Source organism: Puma concolor, chromosome C1 (genome assembly GCF_028749965.1).
Source record: "Puma concolor isolate L17-30 chromosome C1, mPumCon1.1.hap2, whole genome shotgun sequence".
In the NCBI taxonomy this organism is placed as follows: Eukaryota; Metazoa; Chordata; class Mammalia; order Carnivora; family Felidae; genus Puma; species Puma concolor.
The window spans coordinates 78791787-78812089 of NC_141674.1; the positions used below are offsets into that span (position 1 = coordinate 78791787).

The window sequence follows — 20303 nt, forward strand, 5'->3', positions numbered from 1 at the left end:
AAGTTTAATATTCAAGATTTTCAGCTGAGAGGGGTGTATTTGAAAAGTCCTTGTATAACTGGGGGAAGGGAGAGTGGCTTTGTTTGATAGCTACATACTGTCTGCAGCCCAACTCCAGTGTGTTGGTGCAGAACTCTGAGCCTGCCACCTTTTCTGAGAGCCTCTGTAATTCCTTCCACTCTGGCTGGGAAGGGTGTCTTTAACACATCTCCTCTGAGTGGAGGCTTTGCTCTGACCGTCTTCAGTGGCCTCCAAGCTTGTCAGGCTCTGATATGAGCAAGAAGAGCCACCACTTCCTATCTGGTAGGGGACCAAACTTACTGTGAGTGCCTGTGGCGACATGGCCACTCACTCAAATAAACCGTTTCTGAACGTGTTTGGTTTTTGGCCGGAGTCAGGAGATTTCCTCTTTCTTTTGGTCAATGAGGATTTAAAAATAAAAAAACATCCAGTTTGAACCTCTCCTCCAGTACCCTCCGACTCCTCATTCTACAGATGAGGAAACTAAGGCCAGAGTGTAAAGTGACTGGCCCAAGGCCTTGTGAGTAACAGAGCTTCTTAATTCCTCCAGATTACTGCCTGTCTTTTAATTAGCATTAACAGCTTGTTGTCATCAGGGAACCATCAGCATTAGCAGAACTTGTCTGTTAAAGAGTCTTTGTCTTAAATGCTCCAGAGAGATTTATCAGAATAGAAGCAACAGTTGTGCTTGCTTTGGCAGCACATATACTAAAAATTAGAACAATACAGAGAAGATTAAGCACGGTCCCTGTGCAAAAATGACACGTAAAGTAGAAATAAGTTATAGTAATAATAAATTATCATACAATAAACGAATAAGAATAACATGCCAGATGCTGTTCTAAATCTTCTAGATCCTATGACTGTTACTTTTCCCCCTCTTTCTTGCTTTGCCTTCTCTTGATTTTTCTTTCTCTAATTTGATTTCTCTGTAATTGGTTGGAAAGTGTGTGTGCCTGTGTTTATTATTTATAAACTAGCTGGCTTAGCATGCTGATTTAACAAAAAGTCTGAAGTTAATATCTTTACCTTACTCCTAAATAATGAAGGATGATTTTAATTCACGTATAAGCCTAGTATTTTAATTCTGGTCTATCCCCTCCCCACAAAATTAAGAGTATGTTGTGACATGTTTTTCCATAGTCAATGTTTGCTGAGATATGCCCTCATATTTACCAAAATGTTTTTGTTCAATGTTTTTTTCTTACATCTCAGGCTTTTCATTTTTTTTATTCTGTGAAAGTACATCTTTTATGATTTCATTTAGTGATTGTTTTTGGGTGATGCATGTTCTCCAGTTATTGAAGGGGAGAAGTTTTATTGGTTTTGTTTGCCTGGAAACAATATTCTTTATGTAATTATTTTCTTGAAATATAGCTTCATTGAATGTGGAATTCCAAGGTCGACAGCTATTTTCTCTTAACATAATGAAGAAATTCTTACACTGTATTCTCTTCCTTAGTTGCTCTTATAAAGTGAACTGTCAGTCTAATTGCCCTTTTTTATAGGTGGTTTTCTTTTCTCTTTGACTGCTTTAAGATCTCTCTCTTTCTCTTTCTCTCTCTCTTTCATTTGTATTCTGCTGTTTCACTATGATGTGTCTAGGAGAGAATTTCTTCTTACATATGATGCTTGAGATTCACTGAATTTTCTGGATCTAAGAAACACTGGCTCTTTTGCATTCTCATCATTATCTCCTTCTGGAACTCTGCTGGACTTTCACACCTTGGCCTTAGTCTTTTTATAACATGTCCGTTTTTAAATCTCACTCTACTACGTGTAGATAATTTCTTTAGATCCAGTTCTCTAATTCTTTCTTCAGCTATGCTTGGTTTCTTTTTAATGCATTGAGGTATTTTTGTACAACTTTACTGAGCCATAATCAACATACAATAAACAGCACATACTCAAAGTGTACACTTTGATAAATTCTGACATGTGCATAAACTCATAAAACCGTCACCACAACCAATATAATGAACAAATCCTTTACCCCTCAAAGTTTACTCATGTCTTTTTAAATTTTTTTAAAGATTTTCGGGGTGCCTGGATGGCTCAGTCGGTTAAGAGTCCGACTCTTGGTTTCAGCTCAGGTCATGATCCCATTGTTTCATGAGTTTGAGCCCCACATCGAGCTCTGCGCTGGCAGTACTGAGGCTGCTTGAGATTCTCTGTCCCTTTCTCTCTGCCCTTTCCCCACTTGTGCTATATCTGTCTCTCTCAAATAAATAAATTTTTAAAATTTTTTTTAAAAAGTCAATTCAATTTTTTAAAGATTTTCTTTTTTAAGTAATCTCTACACCCAATGTAGGACTCAAACTTGTAACTCTGAGATCAAGTGTCACACACTCCACCGACTGAACCAGCCAGGCATCTCTCCTAATGTCTTTTTGTACTGTTTTCTCCAGTCCTTCCCTACCACTACCCTTTATCAATCAACCATTAGTTCACTTTCTATCATTATAGATTAATTTGAATTTTTTGGAATTTTATACATATGGAATTATATAGTATGGCTCCTTTTTGTTTTTGTTTTTTTTTTTGGTCTGATTTCCTTCACTCAATAAAATTATTATGAAGTTTATCCATGAACATTGTTAAATCTATATATAGTTCATTTATTTTTATTGCTGAATAGTACTCTGTTGTATGGATATGCCATAGTTTTTATCTTGTCACTTACCATTGGACATGTCCAGTTCTTAGCCATTGCAAATAAAGTTGCCACAAACAATCATGTACGTCTTGTTAGGGACATGTGCTTTCATTTTTCTTAGGTAAATATTTAGTAATGGAATAGCTGAATTATATGGTAGGCATATGTTTAGCCTTTTTTTTTTTTTAAGACACTGCCAAAGAGTTTTCTGAAGCGGTTGCGTCATTTTACGTTTTCATCAGCGGTGAATGAGAGTTCCAGTTGTCTACATCCCGGCCAGTGTGGTATTATGAGGTTTCTTTCTATTAGATATGTAGTTATATCACGTTATGGTTTTAATTAGCATTTCTCTAATGACCAATGACATTGAACATCTTTTCCTGTGCTTATTTGCTATCTGTATATCTTCTTTAGTGAAATGTCTGTTTAAATGTTTTGCCTATTTTTAAATTGGGTTGTCCCTCTCTTACTGAATTATAATAATTCTCTACATATTCTAGATACAAGAATTTTGTCAGATATATGTATATCTTGCAAATATCTTTTTGACAGTCTATAGCTTGCCTTTGCATTTTTTAAATTGTGTTCCTTGAAGAGCTAAAGCTTTTAATTTTGATGAAATCTAATTTATTGATGTTTTCTATTAGAGTCATGATTTTTATGTCATATTTTTTAAAATATTTGACAAATTCAAATAGGATTGTCATATATATAATATATATATTATATATATGTATATACATATAATTTTAGAGTGTGTGCAAGCAGAGAGTGGGGGGGGAGAGAGAGAGAGAGAGAGAGAGAGAGAGAGAGAGAGAGAGAGAGAGAGAATCTTAAGCAGGCTCCATGCTTAATGCAGAGCCCAACACGGGCTTGACCCTGGTATCATGACCTGAGCCAAAATCAAGAGTTGGATGCTCAACCGACTGAGCCACCCAGGTAACCCCTATCTTATATAATTTTATGTAGAAATTTCATAGTTTTAAATCTATGTTTTAGTCAATGATATATTATTTTTTATATGATGGGATGCAGAATCAAAGTTGATATTTTTCCATATGGCTACTCAATTTTTCCAATACCTTTTGTTGAAAAAATTATTCTCCTCTCCTCTACCTCTCCCCCATTGAATTACTCTGGTACCTTTGTTGAAAATCAATTAACCTTATATGCCTGAGTCTCTTTCTTGACTCTGTTATATTATGTTGATTAATTTGCCTAACTTTACACCAATACCAGAGTGTCCTAATTGTTGCAGTTTTTTTTTCTAATTGTTGTTTTTTACTAAGTTTTGAAATCCAATAGTATATGTACTGAAGCTTTATTTTTATTCTTGTTTGTCTTATTTTCAAAGTTGTTTTAGTTATTCTAGGTCCTTTTCATTTCTATATAGATTTCAGAATCCTTTGGTCAATTTATCAAAAAAAAGTCTGTTGGGATTTTGACTGGGATAGTATTAAAACTTTAAATCAATTTGGGGAGGATTAGTATTTTAATAATCTCTAGTATTCTGATCCATGAACATGATATATTTCTCTCTCCATCTTTTTAGGTCTTCTTTAATCTCTTTCACCAATGTCCTGTAGTCATCATGGTATAGTTATTATATTTTTTTGTCAAATTTTTTCCTATTTCTTATTTTTATGCTGTTGTAAGTGGTATTGTTCTTGTAATTTTAATTTCTAACTCTTTATTGCTTGTATAGTTGATCCTTAAACAATCACAGATTTGAACCATGTAGGTCCACTTATACATGGATTTTTTTCAACGTTTATTTATTTTTGGGACAGAGAGAGACAGAGCATGAACGGGGGAGGGGCAGAGAGAGAGGGAGACACAGAATCCGAAACAGGCTCCAGGCTCCGAGCCATCAGCCCAGAGCCCGACGCGGGGCTCGAACTCACGGACCGCGAGATCGTGACCTGGCTGAAGTCGGACGCTTAACCGACTGCGCCACCCAGGCGCCCCTATACATGGATTTTTTTACAGTACAGTACAGTACTGTATTTTTTTCTCCCCTAACAATTTCCTTTCTCTGGCTTACTTTATTGTAAGGATCCAGTACATAATACATATAACATATAAAATATATGTTTATCAACTGTTTATGTTATTGGTAAGGCTTCTAGTCAACAATAGGCTATTAGTAGTTAAGTTGTGGGATAGTCAAAAGTTACATGCAGATTTTTGACTGCATGGGGGTCAGTGCCCCCCCCCCATATTATCAAGGGTCAACTGTATATAGAAATACAACTGAGTTTTGCACTATGATCATGTATCCTGAAAATGTGCTCAACTCACATGTAAGTTCTAGTAAGTTCTTTTTGTAGGGTCCATGGGATTATCTACAAAGATAATCATGATGTCAACAAATACAGTTTTTTTTTCCTCTTTACTAATCCATTTACCTTTAATTTGTTTTTCTTGACTTGCATACTGGCTAGAAATTCCACTACAATGTTGAATAGAAGTGGTAAGACCAAGCATGTTTGCTTTGTACTTGATCTCAGGGGGAAAGAATTCGGTTTTTCATTATTAAGTATGTTAGCTGTAGATTTTTTATAGATGTCCTTTATTAGGTTGAGGAAGTTCTCTTCTATAACCAGTTTGCTAAAACTTTTTAGCAGAAATAGATGTTGAATTTTGTCAAATGCTTTTTCTGCACCTATTGAAATAAACATACAGTTTTTCTTTTTTTTTTTTTTAATTTTTTTTTCAACGTTTTTATTTATTTTTGGGACAGAGAGAGACAGAGCATGAACGGGGGAGGGGCAGAGAGAGAGGGAGACACAGAATCGGAAACAGGCTCCAGGCTCTGAGCCATCAGCCCAGAGCCCGACGCGGGGCTGGAACTCACGGACCGCGAGATCGTGACCTGGCTGAAGTCGGACGCTTAACCGACTGCGCCACCCAGGCGCCTCAACATACAGTTTTTCTATTTTTTAGCCCATCAATATGGTGAAAAAAATTTTTCAGTTTATTTATTTATTTTAGAGAGCGAGAGCAAGGAGGGCAGGGGCAGAGAGAGAGAGAGGGAATCTTAAACAGGCTCCCCACTGCTAGCATGGAGCTGATGTGGGCCTTGAACTCACGAAATGGTTTAACATTTTAAAGTTAACTAATGTAATTCACCATATCAAGGTGCCTGGGTAGCTCCGTGGGTTATGCGTCTGACTCTTGATTTCTGCTCAAGTCGTGATCTCATGGCTCCTGAGTTCAAGCCCTGCATCAGGCTCTATGCTGACAGTTCATAGTCTGCTTAGGATTCTTTCTCTCTATCCCTCTGTCTCTCTCTCAAAATAAATAAATAAACATTAAAAAAATAAAATGTTAAACCAAGCTTGTATTCTTGGAATAAAACTCTCCTGGTTATGATATATTATCCTTTTTATGTATTGTTGGATTTGATTGGCTAAAACTGTTAGAATTCTTACATCTATGTTCATGAGGAATATTGGTCAGTGGTTTCCTTATAATGTTTTCTTTGGTTTGAGTATCAAAATAACGCAAGCTTCATAGAATGTTATGAGAAGTATTCACTTGTCTGGAAGAGTTTTTATAAAATTTGTATTATTTCTTCCATAAATGTTGGGTAAAATTTATCAGTGACACCAGTCACAAGTAGTGTTTTCTTTTGGAAAGACTTAAGTTCAATTTCCTAAGTAGAAATAGAGCTAATTCAAATCACCTATTTCTTGAGTGAGCTTTGGTAGTTTGTGTCTTTCAAGGAATTTGTCCACGTCTAAGTTTTTTAATTTATTGGCATGAATTATTCATAATTTATTCATATCTATAGAATCTGTAATGATACCACCTCTCTCATTCTTGATTTGGCAACTTGTGTCTTCTTTTATTCCTGCTTAGTGTGGCTAGAAGTTTATTTTTTCTGTTTTCCATTTCATTAGTTTCTGCTCTTGTCTTCATTATGACCTTTATTCTGCTTACTTCAGGTATAATTTGTATCTTTTCTAGTTGTTTAAGGTGGAAACTGCTGTTATTGACTTAAAATTTTTCTTCTTTTCTAATATAGGTATTCAGTGCTATAGATTTCCTACTAAGCACTGCTTTATTGAATTCCAGATATTTTAATATGTTGTATTTTCATTATCAGTTCAAAATACTTTCTAACTCCCCTTTTAATTTCTCTGACTTGTATATTAGTTTCTAAATATTTGGATATTTCGAGATATCTTTCTGTTATTATTATTATTTTTTTTTTTGATGGGGAAAGAGAGAGAGGCAGAAGGAGAGAGAGACAGAGAGAAAATCTTGAACAGACTCCATGCTCAGCATGAGCCTGATGTGGGGCTCAGTCTCACGACTAAAAGATCATGACCTGAGCCGAAATCAAGAGTTGAACACTTAACCAACTGAGCCACCCAAGTGTCCCTCTGTTATTGAGTTATTTAATTTCATTATGATCGGAAATAAACTTTGTATAATTTGAATCACTTTTTTTTCTAAATTTTTTTTTCAACATTTATTTATTTTTGGGACAGAGAGAGACAGAGCATGAACGGGGGAGGGGCAGAGAGAGAGGGAGACACAGAATCAGAAACAGGCTCCAGGCTCTGAGCCATCAGCCCAGAGCCTGACGCGGGGCTCGAACTCCCGGACCGCGAGATCGTGACCTGGCTGAAGTCGGACGCTCAACCGACTGCGCCACCCAGGCACCCCTTGAATCACTTTAAATATATTAGTACTACTTCTATGTCTCACATGGCAAATAATTTTTTTACTTAAAAAATATATATGTTGTGTGTACTTCAAAAAAATGCTTATTCTTCTGTTGTTGGATGTAATGTTCTATATTTGTCAATTGGAACAAGTTTTTTGATAGTGTTGCTTATGTCTAGTCTACCAATTATTGAGAGAGTAGTGTTGACTCTGACTGTAATTGTGGATTTATCTATTTTTTCCTTGCAGTTTTGCTTCATGTATTTTGAAGCATTATTTTTAGTTGCATAATATTTATGATTGTGGCATTTTCTTGAGAAACTGTCTCCTTTATCTGTAAGAAACATCACTCTTTATCTCTGATAATATTTTTGCTTTGAAATCTGTGTTGTCTGATATTAAAATAGGCACTCCGGCTTTCTTTTAATTAGTGTTATCATGGTATATCTCCTTTCATTCTTTTACTTTTAACCTGTTTGGTTCTATATTTAAAATAGATTGTGTGTGTATGTGTGTGTGTGTGTGTGTGTGTGTGTGTGTGCACAGCATATAATTAGATCTTGTTTTTTCTATCCACTCAGATAATGTCTGACTTTTAATTGGGATTTTTTTTTTTTTTTAAGAAAGTAGACTATCTATACAGGAAAGTTCCTTTCTAATGTAAAACGGAGTTTAGAGAAAAGCTGGTCAGTGCTGGCAGGGCAGCTCCATATGATGAAGTTCTGGGGTGTTGGTGGGGCTCGTGGATTCCGGAGCCAATGACCAAGAAGGAATTCTTGAAGATGTGCAAAAAGGTGATTTTATTAAAGCATGGGGACAGGACCCATGGGCAGGAAGAGCTGCTGGGATTTTTTTTTTTAATTGGGATCTTTGGAACTGTGCTGCCCAATACAGTAGCCACTAGCCACATATCCCTATTTAAATTAACTAAAATTAATTAAAATTTAAAAATCAATTCTTCAGGCACACTAGCCAAATTTCAAGTGCCCAATAGCCACATGTGGCTAGGAGCTTCAGTATTGAACAATACTAGTTTAAATCATTCATCTTTACATATAATGGAATTACTGATATGGTTAGGTTTGAGTCTAACATCTTGCTATTTGTTTTCTATTTCTCTCATTTGTCCTTTATTCCCTTTTTATTTCTGGAAGCTCTATTTGCTTTCAAATATGCTTGGTCATTCTTTATTGTCATTTTTCTCTGCTCATAATTTCAAATATTCATTTAATTTCTTTAAATATATTAAACATAAATTTAGGAAATCTATTTTGTGTCAATTCCAACATCTGAAATATTTGTGGGTCTATATTTGCTGAAATTTGCTTTGATGGTTCTCATTCATGGTGTCTTGTTTCCATTGTATATTTTGTGATTTTTAAAAACATATAAGCTGTCCATTTTCATTGGAAACAACCAGTAGGAATTCTTTTGAGATATGAACTAAAGTTACATTCCTCCTGAGAAATTTGCTTTTGTTTCTATCAGTTTCCTGGGGTGCTACCAATGTGGGACTATAGTTAAATTAAAATTTTAACTTAAAATCCAAGTGAATCCTGACAGAAAACACATGTGAGGACCAACTAGGTTTATGAATTCTCAAGGAAGAATTCTGTCTCATCCACCAGCACCAAGGTGAAGATAGGCATTTCTTCATTATCTCTTGTGCAGTGTGATTTCTTATTCAGCCTTGCACTGAGGGTGTGATAAGGTGGCTTTCCTATTTGTTTCTCCACCTTGGTCAGCTAACTTGTAACTCCTGGCTCCATGCTGTGATTCATACAGCTGTCGAGGAGGAAAGACTCCCTCGAGTTTGAAAAAACGTTTAGAGTGATAGCTGGCTGGGCACTTGTTTCCTGACCAGATTTCCTACTTTCATTACTGGTTTTGAAATCAACAAATTCTTTACTTTGGATGTATTTACAATTATTTAAAAATATTATACCCAGAATTTTAGTTGCTCGCTTCAAACTGAAGGGTTGTTCAGAGTATTTAATCCATAATACTACAAGAAATGGAAATTTCCAGCTCTATTATTTTTCCGATTGAATGCTAGGTGATAAATTTCAGAGGCATTGGTTAACAATAAGAGCATAGCAACTATTATATGTTGAGTGCCTACTCTGGTTCAGGCATTTTGCACATAAAATCTCCAGTCTTCACAATAATCCTACTAGTAGCTTTATTCTTTCCATTTAACAGATAAAACAATGAAGGTTAAATTATCCAAAGTCACACAAGTAGTCAGCAAAGGAACCTGACCTCTGCTCTTTGCGATCAATTCTGATCTCCTTTTCAAGCTGCCAAGTCTTTTCTCTTAATATTGAAAATACACAGTAGCTTTTATATTTAACAGCAGGCAGTGAAAGCAGGTTGAGCAGAGAAGAGATTTTTAAGGGATAAGATTTTCCACTTATGTCCCAATATGTAGCCTCCCATCATTTCACCCTAGATTTCTGAAACAGTGCTTCATCAGGTTCAAAATGCTCTGCAGTGAAATGGTCATGCAGAAACTTGCTTCATAACATTAGAAGCCAGAACTCTCAGATCTCCCTATTTCCATAATATCCCTAAAGCTCCAGGTGAATCTTCATTTGTGTGAGACACAGAACCAATTCTTTCATCTGAATTCTGTTTTAGACCCTCACATACCCAATGGGACTTTCTCATAACTGCAGCCCGTAGATGTCATTTTTCTTCATTTTGGGGGTTGGTGGCTTTTGTCCTTAGCAGCTGTGGCCTTAGACTTTATCTGGGTTTGCAATCAGGAAGCTGTGATACTTCCTGAGACTGTTCAGGGTACAATTTACACAATACAAACTGAGTTCACTTTCTTCACTTTGGAGTTGCGCTGGGGTCCTTAATGGGTTGACTGTACTTTGTCGAGTTTTCTACAGGTTGAATCCAGCAGTTGGTGAGAACCAACCTCTGTGGTTTACAACCACTTTTGTTTCCTGAGCAACATACACAGAGAATTTGGAAAGAAGGCAATGATTAGGATTGGAGTCTAGAAAACCGTTAAGAAGGAGGAAGTTTATCAACTCAGTGGGAGTAAATCTCCAAACCACCTTCAGAATGCTAACACGCAAACACTGTTTCTTGTTGCCATGACCAATCAGTAGGTTGTTGAAGAAAACCAGTCCAATACCAGAGGCAGAGAGAAGTTGGAGAAGAATCATCATTTTTAGATATTCAGATTCCTTGGCCAAAGAGAGTCAGGAATGACACTGATTGGTGCCACTTATTATATACAAGCTTTTTCATTTGTAAAATGCTCCCAAAGCTGTGACCATCATTCTGTATTTAAGAGTTGTTTCTATACTAGCTACATTTTGAAACTCTGTGATGAACAAACCTATTTTTATATTTTTTGATGTAATATTTATACCACTTTTAAAAATTATTAAAATTCCTATGATTAATTATTCCAATTACTAAAAGAGGATAATTATGTAACATGACAGAAGTACTAATTATCACTACAATGGCAATCATATTACAATATATAAATGTGTCAAATTAACATGTTGTACACTTTAAATTTATACAATGTTGTATGTCAAATATATTTAAATGAAAAAAATTTTTATAAGCTTGTTACTGAGTTTGTGGGTTAGGAGTCTTGTTTCTGGGTCTTCCTCCTTAGGGTCCTATCTTTGTTCATTTTGGTGAGAAGACTGGGGTAGGAGAGGGGCAAAGACACAAGTCAGAGGCTATGTGAGCAGATTTGGTAAAGAGAAATAGGTGAGGCCAGGAGTGGCCTGAGGTTTGGGATCATGTCTAAATTAGAGGTGTTCAACTTTGCTGATCTCCACAAACAATGATGATCCAGAAGTAAATGTCCACTGCTCACTACTTGACCACCAGTGGTGCTTTTGACAGCTACAGTATCTATCCTTTGAAATCCAATGTATTATTATTATTATTATTATTATTATTATTAATTATTTGAGGAAAGACAGCACAAGCAGGGATGGGGCAGAAAGGGGGGGGGGGAGAGAATCCCAAGCAGGCTCCAAATGGGGTTCGAACTCATGAAACTGTGAGATCATGACCTGAGCCAAAACTGAGAGTTGCATGCTTAACGGACTGAGTCACCAATGCAGCCCCAAAGTATTGTTTCACTAAGCCCCACAAAGTCTCTGTGAAGTGAATAAGTAGTGGGTAGTACCGTGTCCATAAGAAAAAGGGGTGGGGGCAGACATCTAGGCATGAGACTGCTGACTCTCACGAGGCTGGACTGTCTCCTCACCCATCACACCCACAGAAGACCCGGCTTCAAATCTTGACTCCGACACTTAGTACCTGTGTGACCCTGAGCAGCTACCTCTCTGAGTTTCAGTTTACTCATCTATAGTACAGACATAATGACAACTACCTAATAGGAATTTTGAATTGGGAAGAAACTGGCAAAGAAACTTGACACAGTATCAGCACTTAAGAGATGGGTGTCTCTTCCCCTCCCCCAACATTCACAGAGCCTAATTTGTCATTGCATGTTTTCTGTACTTGGATTGGAACAAAAGTATCTGAGTGTCCCTGAGGCTGGCATACATGCTGTCAAACTACACTCCATTGAAGACGTGCTAAGCAAGGTATTTAAGAAAGTGACCACATGGGGGAATAAAAGAGACATTTATAATGGCAACCAAAACAGAAGAAACCCACAAGGACACGATGAAAACTGAAACCACAATAATCTCTAAATAGAGAAGTAATAATTGTAGCCTATATTTAAGTGTACGGGAAGCAAGGGTTTGGGGAGGGGGTGCTTGCCATGGAGATCATGCTTATTTTTTCAAAGTTTGTGGAGAGAACTGAGCTGATTTTTCTTTTTTAAGTCAAAAAATGTTTCAGGTATTTCTAGTCTTACCCCAAAATTATACAAAAAAAAAAAAAAAAAAAGAAAGAAAAAATAAAGCATGATGCTGAGGGGAATGTGCAAAAGTAGGAGTATACAGGTAGAGTCAATGGTATTGATAAAATTGTGGTTTTTAAACTTGGGCTGGGATCATGGTTGTTCAATTTTATTATTACACTCACAACTTCTAATTTCACTACATATATTCTTATTTATATAACAAATGTTACATAATAAAAATGTTTAAGTGAACTGGAAATTGCTCAGTGAGTTCCACAGCAATAAAAAGAGAATAATCAATATCTGCAGGGAGATTCTATCTGCAATCAAAAATGATATGTGTAATCCCACTTCCCAAGTGCTGCCAGAAAACATATTTGCATTTCTGATTTTAGAATCAGTAAGTCTGTGAACAAAGAGAGTATAGCTTTACTCTGAACATCAGTAAAGGCTGGATCAGGTGTCTGATACAATTGTACTTATTCAGGGACACAGAGAAGCCTGGTGTCCATCAGGCAGATGGAAATAACTTGGGTGATAGTATCAAAGGGCACCAGGCAGTACAATAGTTTCAGGCTTGGGAAAGATGTCCATAAATTGCAGCCCTCAGCAATGAGTGGCTAATATCTTAAATATCCTTGTGAATTGTTTGAAAGAAGAAATATATTTCTACAAATTGAATGTTTGTGATTTAGTAAATTGACTGATTTAGTAAGTAGGAATATCAGGATTTACATAATAAAAATTTGTCATGATCTAATTAAGAAATAAAACCAATCAATGACATCAGCTGGTTCCAGAGAAGGGTGCAAATCATCTGAGATCAGCACTGAGAGCCAGGTTGCCTGGTTCTGTGTCTTTTAACAGCCTCAGCCAATATAATACTTCATAGGATTAAATGAGAAAATATATGCAGAGAATTTACAGTTCTTAGCAGAGTAATTCTTAGTAAGTGGCAGTTACTAATATTAGAAGATGTCAATGATGATAAAAAAAACATTAATGGTAGCAGGGCTATTATTGAGGGCCTTCTCTATACCAGGCTCTTGACATATATGATAGGATTTTCTTACTCCTTTTTTTGTTTTTTTTTGGCTGTAGATTTATCTTACAAATTGTGTTTAATTTGTAGGGTGGGTGATGAGTAAAAGAAACCAGATTTTTCAAAGAGATAATGATGACAGTGAAACTGAAAGCATAAGCTAAGGAGGAGACATCAATCACACTTTTTTTTCAGGGACAAAAAGAGCTTCAGGATGTCCAGATTGTATCTGATGCACAAATAAGGAGTAAAGCTAATTCCTATACCACATGGGACTAAAAAAAGACTGCTACACTCTCCAGTTAAAAAATGGCTGCTCATACTCTGAAACTGACCATCATGCCACTTAGGCATAGTTTGGCACATAGTCTACTATGATAATGTGGAGAAAGTACAGCTCATCTGCATGCTGACAGCAGATGCCCTGTGGCCTGGAGAAACAGTACTTGCACTCTCTGTGTTAACCTTTCTGGGCCCCTAAGCTTAGGTTAAACCATGAGGGAGAGTCTGTTATTGGCCTCTTGCTTGTTATTCCAAAATTCCTAGTGTCAACAGTAGACTCAGGTAAGATTAAAACATTACTCGGTAGTTAAATATACGAATGTATTACTAACATACTTCCCCCAAGAAATTCTATTGCCCTGAACTTAGACTAAAACTTCAACAATTTTTAAGTAATATTTATTCATTCAAAACATTATATTATTACTATATGCTAGGCATTTTGTGTAGGTCCTAAGGATGCAACAGTAAATAAAGCAGACATGATCTGTGACTTTGTAGAGTCTAAAATCTAATGGGGAGTCAGGTAATAAATAAGAAAACAAACAAATTGCAAATCATCAGAAAATGCAGAAAAGAAGAAAACTTGTGAACATAATCACTCTGACATAGCTCAGCCTTTTGTGAAACCCTCTTCTAGACTATCTAGGGCTGGGTACTCTAGAATCTTAGGGAAGAAGCCCATGGGTCATCACTTTTCACACCATGAGAACTGGAAGAAGAGGGGATGAGGAGGAAGTTGCATGGCCACATTAATATTTGCACACACACCTGGTAAAATGGTACCATGACCTAGGGTAAAGCTGCACCTGTGAGAGGTAGTTGTCTTGATCTTTGGGAACTTCAGGCAGTGAATAAACTTCCCAGAGGCTGCAGGTGTAGACTAGAAAATCCTTGGGGAAATACTGATCACTGTTCTTCCCTCTTGGACTGTCAGAGATCCCCTCCAAGCTGGGTGTTTTCAGGGCCCAGCCAGAACTTTGATAGATTTATAGAACATAGATGGTCAGAGCTGGAAAGTCCCTTAGAGAGCACTTAGTCCATCCTCCTCACATTACAAAGAAGGAAACAGGCACAGAGAGGAGGTAAGCCCAGAATTAAAAGCTAGTTAGGGCCCCAGCACAGACTGGCTAGATGCTCAATGGTCCCGTTTTCTCTTCCTTGACACAAAGGGAGATTATATTTTCCAGTCTCCTTTGCAGTTAGATTGGGATCATACGTTGGTGCTCTGGCAAATGGAATACAAACAGGAGTGACCTATCCCATTGTCCAGTCTGTATTTTTTTTTTAAGTTTACCTATTTGTTTTGAGACACAGAGAGAGCATGAGCAAGGGAGGGGTGGAGAGAGAGAGAGAGAGAGAGAGAGAGAATACCAAGCAGGCTCCGCACTATCAGTACAGAGCCCGACATGAGGCTAGAACTCACGAACTGTGAGATGATGACCTGAGCCAAAACCAAGAGTCGGACACATAACTGACTGAGCCACCCAGGTGCCCCTCAGTCTGTCTTCATAAAATTCCCATATGATCTTCTAAACACTTTCTAGCTTTATCATCAGCCAGCTAAATGCAGATAATCCACCAGAAGACTCCAAGAAATCCTTAGAAGATGGCAGCACCACTAGATAGCCACAGATAGTAGCAGAGATATCTTAATCACCTGTGAAGGCAGCAACCTGAACCCACTTAAACCAATAAATAAACTTTATTCTGTAGGCCACTGAATTTTTGGAGTTGTTATAGCAACTAGCACTCTGTGTAGTTTAGAGTCTGTGATGGTTAATTTCATGTGTCAACAGCCAATAATAATTTGGTCAAACATTATTCTGGGGTGTCTGTGAGAGTTTTCTGGATGAGATTAACATTTGAATCGACAGTCTGAATAAAGCAGATTTTCATTCTCAATGCACATGGATTCCCCCAATCAACTGAAGACCAAACCAACTGAATAGAAACAAAAGGTTCATAGGGAATTTTGTTTGCCTGCCTGATGAACTGGGACATTGGTCTCCTTCTGCCCTTGAACTAGAATATCCATAATCAGCTCTCCTGGTTCTAAGGCCTTTGAAATCAGACTGGAACTGCAACAAGGGCTCTCCTTCCTGGGTCTCCACTTGTTGACTGCCAATCTTAGGACTTTCCAGCTTCTGTAATCACGTGAGACAATTTCTCATAATAAATCTCTCTCTCTCTCTCTCTCTCTCTCTCTCTCTCTCTCTCTCTCTCTCTCCCTCCCTCTATTTCTGTCTCTCTCTATCTCTGGAGAGCCCTGATTTATACAAAGATTGTACATCAGACCTCCTGACTTCTGATTCAGTGTTGTTTTTCACAAAAGTATACTGTTTCTCCAAGCTAATAGAGAGAAGATTACCTAGGAAACTTCATACTCACTTCCCATACCTGGAACCCCCCCATCTTGGACCAACAATGACCAGTGAAAAATCAATCTTCACGTGGATGTCAGGGGATCCTTAGTGACATACAAAGTAAAGTTTGTGCATGCCCTGGGATCAGCCACACCTCTGACACTAGTGCTGGGACTGCAATGTGACTTCCAGTCTACTGTCTACTATTTCATGTGCCTTATAAGAGCACATGGGCCCAGCAGCCTGTCAGCTAGAGAACTCTATCCTGATCAGTACTTTTACATACCAATAATGATCTGAGGCTTGAATTGTAAAACAGATAAAAATTCAGTAAAGTTTTAGTGTTGTATGACTTTGCTATAATCTGATTTTCTTTAATGTAATAACCTGTACATGGTACAAACATAGAACCACAGTCCATTAACATAAACTTATAAGCATCTACTGACTAGAATTGCTTATTTCTGTCCTTTCTGAATCACAGATGAAGAGACAGATTACCAGATGGAATAGCTAGTCACAAAACCTCCGTCCTTGGCCAATTGGTAACATGGAATAATCTGGATCTCTTTTCCATAGCTCCCTGATGTTAACTCTCTCAGGAGTGAAAGGATTTAGTTGGACATGCTTGAAATATGCCTCTATAGTTGTCAGGTTTTTTCTTTTTTAAAGATTTTATTTTTAAGTAATCTTTACAGCAATGTCGGACTCGAACTCACAACCCTAAGATCAAGAGTTGAAAGCTCCACCAACTGAGCCAGGCAGGTGGCCCTATAGTTTTAAGTTTATATAAACCCTTAGGGAAAAGGGAAGAACCAGGGCACCTGAGTGGCTCAGTCAGTTGAGTGTCTGACTCTTGATTTCGACTCAGGTCATGGTCTCACAGTTCATGGGTTCAAGCCCCGCATCAGGCTCTGTGCTAATAGCATGAAACCTGCTTGGAATTCTCTCTCCCTCTCTCTGCCACTCTCTGGTCCCCTACTTTCATGCACTCTCTCTCTCAAAATAAATAAGTAAACTTTTTTTTTTTTTTTTAAAGAGAAGGACTTAAAATCAGAGAACCCTTGGACTGGAAAAGTTTTAGAGTCCACTTGATTCTATCTTTACTTTTAAATTTTATTTTATATGTTCTTTTATATAGTACCTAAATATGTGATGTAACCAATAACCATATCAAGATAAATCAGAAAGATGGCATCCAAAAATATGATGCTGTCTTGGGACTCCCTCAGCTGCATTAAGAACTTGTTACTCTTGCTTATTGGAGTCCCATGCACAGTTTTAATACCAGGAAAGAGTAAGACAACTTTGTGTGAAATCTCTGGGAATGTATATCCAAGAGGTGAAAACAAACAAGTCTACCAAAAGGTAATGAGAGGTTGGTTTCTAACTCTTCCAAAAAGTCATAGGAGATATTCAGTCAGCCATCCTTACCCTAAAAACAACTAAAGATTTGCCATAGCAGCAAAATCTTATAGAGGCATACCATTCAGTTCTTTTTCTCAGAAAGTGCAACCTAGAAAATCGTCTAATTCATGTTAAAAGACAGAATTGAAACTATGCTTCCTATTTTACCAAAAAATAAAAAAAATTCTCAATGAAGTTCATAAAACTAACATCAAGAAACAAAACTAACTTCCTGTTTTTGTTTCTCCTCTATAGTTACAACAAATTCAGCCTTAAAAAACTTTCAAAATTAGGATTTTTTCCTCGAATACCAGAAAATTAACAGGCAGAGTAAAGCAGTATCTTATTCTTTTGGACAGAGTATCTGAGTACTTTTCTCCTTCAAGCGTGTGTGTGATCAAAAGAACATACACACATGACACACACACATCAAACAGTATCAGAAACCAAAGTTTTCATTGGAAATTATATTTTACTCATGTCTGAAAGACTTTAAAAAAGTAAACAATATTCAGTTGATTCTGTTCACAAAGATACACACTTAAAGCATAAGGACAAAAAAAGCTTTAAAAGGATAGAAAAAAAATACAATGTAAAAACCAACCAAAGGGAAGGTATCATAACTATATTATCATAGGGAACTAGGAAATATACATTCTTTGCAAGCACACAGTACCTATAGAAATTGACCAAGGATAAGGCTACAAAGTAAATCTCAGCAAATATCAGAGAATTAATATGCAGGTCATATTCTCTGATTAAAACGTAATTATAATTCACTAATAAAAAATTACTGGAAAAAATAATTACAAATTTTAAATGCACTTCTAATACATCTGTCAAGTAAGGAATCTTATTAGGTAAAATGTAAAAATAAATGACAATGAAAATATGCTGTAAGAACTAATAATATAGAGACCTTTGACAAAATTGTTAAGAAAAAAGATAATGGCACAAAAAAAAATACCACAGTGAGTACTGAACATAATTATAGGTATATGAGATTTTTTTTGCAATCAAGAATACTATGATTTTTTCTACTATTTCATACTGTTTTCATAATGATTGATTTTTTTTTAATTTTTTTTTTCAACATTTATTTATTTTTGGGACAGAGAGAGACAGAGCATGAACAGGGGAGGGGCAGAGAGAGAGGGAGACACAGAATCGGAAACAGGCTCCAGGCTCTGAGCCATCAGCCCAGAGCCCGACGCGGGGCTCGAACTCACGGACCGCGAGATCGTGACCTGGCTGAAGTCGGACGCTTAACCGACTGCGCCACCCAGGCGCCCCTGTAATGATTGATTTTTAATATGGTGGCAAGTAATTTGAATACTTAGAAGAAACAGAACATTTCCTGAAATATATAATCTATCACAGCTCATTTAAGAAGAAAGCAAAAATCGAAATAGACATGTTGTCACTAAAGCTTAACATATAACCTCCTCTATAATGCTAAGCAAAATAAGTCAGTCAGAGAAAGACAGATATCATATGATTTCACTCATATGTGGAATTTTAAAAACTTAACAGATAAACATATGGGGAGTGAAGGAAAAATAAGATAAAAACAGAGAAGGAAGCAAGCCATAAGAGACTCTTAAATACAGAGAACAAATTGAGGGTTGATGGGGGTGGGGAGGGTGGGGAATGGGTTAAATGGGTGATGGGCATTAAGAAGGGCACTTTTCAGGATGAGCACTAGGTGTCATATGTAAGAGATGAATCACTGGGTTCTATTCCTGAAGCCAAGACTACACCGTATGTTAACTAACTTGAGAATAATATATATATATATGTATATATACATATATACATATATATATATATACATATACATATATACATATACATATGTATATATAGTATACATATATATATATATATACTCTCTTCTTTCCCTTTATGTGCACACACACACACACACACACACACGCATGCATGTGCACACATACAGGCCCAGATAAGTTCTATCAAATACTCAAGGAACATATAATCTCAATCTTCCATAAATTGTTCCAGAAAACGAAAAAAGAGGAAATGCTGCCCTATTCATTTTGAAATGAGTTAAACCTTGATATCAAAACCACATATGGGTAGTATAAGGAAGAAAGATTAAGCCAATTTCACCAATAAGCATAAATGCAAAAATCCTAAATAAAATTCAGCAAACCAGGGGCTCAGGTCATGATCCCAGGGTTGTGGGATCCAGCCCCACATCAGGCTCCATGGGATGCTTAAGATTCTCTGTCTCTTTCTGTCTCTCTCTTTCTCCATCTTCCCCTCTCCCATGCTCGCACTCTCTCTTTCTAAAATTAAAAAGATACAGTTCACAAACCAAATCAGTAATGTAGTTTTTCAAAAATAACCAAGTCTCAACTTGTTCCCCACCCCCAGCAATGAAAGGATAGTTTAACACTAGAATATCTATAAATGTCATTCACCACATTGACAAAGTAAAGAATAAAACCCATCAGATTTAGAAATAACACACTTTTCTCAACAGATGCCCCAAAATTATATAATAAAATTAAATGCCCAGGCATACAAGCAGAAATTCTTACCAAATAGAAATTAACCCAATTTTTAAAAAGTTGTCTACCAAAACCTACCCAAAATAGCACACTAAATTGTGAAAAATTAAAAGCATTTAGGGGCGCCTGGGTGGCTCAGTCGGTTGAGCGTCCGACTTCAGCTCAGGTCACGATCTCACGGTCTGTGAGTTCGAACCCCGCGTCAGGCTCTGGGCTGATGTCTCAGAGCCTGGAGCCTGCTTCCGATTCTGTGTCTCCCTCTCTCTCTGCCCCTCCCCCATTCATGCTCTGTCTCTCTCTGTCTCAAAAATAAATAAACATTAAAAAAAATTAAAAAAAAAAAAGCATTTCCCTGGAAGTCAGAAATAAAACAAGGATGTCTCTTATTCTGCCCCTGTTCAATGCAGCCTTGTCTACTGCAGCAAGTCAAGAAGAGTATGTTAGAAAGGCCAAACAA

The 20303-nt window shown here is 36.9% G+C and overlaps 1 non-coding gene across 1 annotated transcript; it reads left to right on the forward strand.

Annotated features, from left to right (window-relative positions):
• The first annotated feature begins 705 nt into the window (after positions 1 to 705).
• LOC112849081 (U6 spliceosomal RNA) lies at positions 706 to 814 on the forward strand. The gene has a single exon (XR_003222526.1). It is a non-coding gene; the product is annotated as a U6 spliceosomal RNA (small nuclear RNA).
• Positions 815 to 20303: the final 19489 nt, after the last annotated feature.